We start from the raw sequence: 3,256 nt of genomic DNA, 5'->3' as shown, positions 1-3,256 counted from the left end.
GGCTGCTATGAACATAGTGGAGCATGTGTCCTTATTACAAGTTGTAGCATCTTCAAGCAGAGAGAGTTAATAAAAACTACTATTCATACAAATACCTGCTACAGGTATTACTGTTGCCTAAATACAACCTAACTACTTTCATTTTCTCTCTTCTGTAAGGTAACACTTTACAGAGAACAGCACCAGACACCAAGATGCCATTCTGTAGGTTTAAACAAAATAGACCATTCTGCTTTGTTAGCTTCTGCTATTTATGTCCTAATGCCAAGGAGAATGTTCATCTTCTCTTACTTATTGGGAATTGTAAAACTTGGAACTGTGGGCCCTATTATGCTCATAGTTCAAAACTGAACCAAACTTAGAAAAAAGTTCACTGTCAGGTGCACGGTACTTCAGGACTTCCAGATCAGAGCCAAAATTTTCAGGGTCATTGAAGACAGCCTAAGCTGACTTGTCTGTCAATTGTTAACTAATCTATTGTGATTTAATTTGCTTTATTCCTACTTTTAATAACCTTAAGCCTCCCTCAAATAAAACAAGTTGAGTCAAATATCAATATTCCCTTTAAATAAAAGTAGCATGCCCCAGCATTTCTGTTGTGTAAAATAGACATTTTTACACAATCACTATGTAAGTTATTTCAAATTAATTATGATAAATTATATTTCTTCACCTGGTCAAGGCCAAAATAACAAGTATAAATTAAAGCATTTATTTATCTTTTCATATTCTTTGTGACTATTATTAAGAATTCCACATCCAATCAGATACTCTAGAGCTAGCCTAATTAACATGAAAGAACTGAGATACTTTAGAATACAGAAGTATCTTTGCTAGAATTCAATCTGAGGTAAGAGTAGAAAAGCAAGGTAGGTAACTTGAGTTCTTTCCTTCTAGGAAAAAATCTGGAGTCAGAAGATGACTTGGTCAGTACACGGCTTGCTGTACAAACATAAGGACCTGAGCTCATATTCCAGAACCCCTGTAAAAAGATAGATAAGGTACAAATCTGTAACTCCTATGCTGAATAGAGAGTGCAGCAGAGGTATGTAGATCACCGAAATTCATGAACCAGCCAGCCTAGATATATCAGTGAGCAACAAGTCCCATATATGCCTTTATCTCAAACAAAATTAATGGAGAGACTGACACACAGTATCAACTTTTGGCTTCTGGGTGTGTGTGCTCACACTTGTACATCCACTGTCACACACTATGGTGATTTGAACAGGAGTATCAGTATTTCAGCATATGTTCATATATTTGAAAGCTTTGTCATTAGGTATAGCCTTGTTGGGGGAAGTGTGTCACTGGATGAGGTCGAGGAGTGCTTTGTGGTTCAAGAAGCACAAGCCAGGTCCAATGGTCTCTATCACTTCCTGCTGGTTGTGGATCTATATGAAGAACTCTCTGCTCTTCATAAAGAACATAACTGCATGCATGCTGCCATGCTTCCTGTCAGGCTGATGATGGACTAATCCCCTGTAACTATAAGCAAGTCCCACTTGAATGCTTACCTTGGTCATGGTGTCTCTTCCCAGTCATAGAACACTGACTGAGATACACACAAACATAAAATATATACTTGCACACCCACAGAGCAAATAAGCAGAGCAACTGAACATATTAAAGAGCCTCTGATTAGCAAGTTGTGTGATAAGGTTTATATTTAGTCTTTTATGTATTAATGTCACTATTGACTGAATTTGTTTTAGTAATATTATCTCTTTAAATGTTTTGAAGACACACAGACTTTACATGTTTATCATTAACCTAAATCTAGTATGGCACCTTTTCCCTCCCTGTACTCAGGTGTCTGCCCATTGGTTCCTTTGAGTAGAAAGGAACTCTTCTTGATGTGTCTGGGAGACCACAAATCCTCTCATATCTCTGAATCATAACATTATCTTTGGGATCCACACTAATTTAGAAGGGGAATATTCTCAATTATATTGTTAACAATCAAGATTCTCTTGGCCAATGAAATATTTTTACTTTACTTAAAAAATACTCAACCACATATATCCAGGATCCATATTTCAAGAAAGTTATTTACTACTCTTTTAACTGTGAGCTGTTGAAGCTCCTGTGTGAAGAAAAACTAAAAGTAACATTTCACTCATTTCTTATTTCAACCAATTATATAAAACTGCTGGGTGTAATTGACAAGCTAGAGTGACTTCCAAATAAATAACAATTTCACTTAATGGCTCAGAAAAAAATTCAAAGGCGACTTCTCCTTCACTCTCCAGATCACCTGGTTCTGCTCTGCCCACGTACTGGCTAATCAAGTAGACACACTTCAGAGTACTACTAACCACTCTGTGAAAGAGAAAACTGAGATGTCTCTCTAAATTTGAACTTTGTTCCCTCTTACAGACTGAAACAAATCTATCTATGAAGACAAAGAAATAAAAACTCAAAATACCCTGAAGTCAACAGTGAATAATAAACAGAGCTAATGAGTACTAAGTCATAAGCAAAAGAAAAAAATCACATAATGTTCTAGTCCTCCAGCCTCTGCCACCTTGCCAATTTTCCCTACTGCAGTGAGAGATGAGATGTCCTTTCCACTGCCTAAGAATGGTCTTCTCCTCTGATCCATTCTTTCCTGAGTCATCCAACATCCTAGATGTTCTCAACTTGTGCTAGTGCTCTCCTACCCTCGCTTGTCAGAACCATGTGAGTGTCCCCTGTTCCAGACATAAGCCTCACTTGAGCCTTACCATTTCTATTGATTCTTAAATATCCCTCTTTCTCTTCCTCCTCACAGCCATAGATTTGGAAATGGATTTACACAACCCCAGAACTGCCTCCTTCGCTCCCTTTCATGCCTCGTGTCACTGTCCTGGTGATACCTTAACTGTTTTCACTGTCACCAATCACCTCTTACATTGTTAAATTCAATGTATATATGTTTAAATGCAAGCCCTTAACTCTTGAAGGACTTGCCCACTCCTTACTCTATACTCTTCACTCTGCTTGTTTCTCAGCAATGCTTTCTACGTTATCTTCCTATCTTTTCAAAAGGTTCTGCTTCCACTCTTAGAATGAACCTAACTTGCTACCTGTCCTTTAAATAATCTTATTCACACTCTATGACGGGAAGAACTCCCGGGAATCAGCTTAATTTTATTTTTCCAGGGAAAAGGAATACAAGGTTCTTAGGGTTCTGTACCTGAAGAGGTGATTGATCATCACACAGTACCTAATTATAATACAGACAGGAGGGGCTGATTGGTCGTAATACAGCACC

Source organism: Mus caroli, chromosome 6 (genome assembly GCF_900094665.2).
Source record: "Mus caroli chromosome 6, CAROLI_EIJ_v1.1, whole genome shotgun sequence".
Lineage (NCBI taxonomy): Eukaryota > Metazoa > Chordata > Mammalia > Rodentia > Muridae > Mus > Mus caroli.
The sequence above is the reverse complement of the archived record's forward strand: the minus strand, read 5'-3'. Positions refer to the sequence as shown.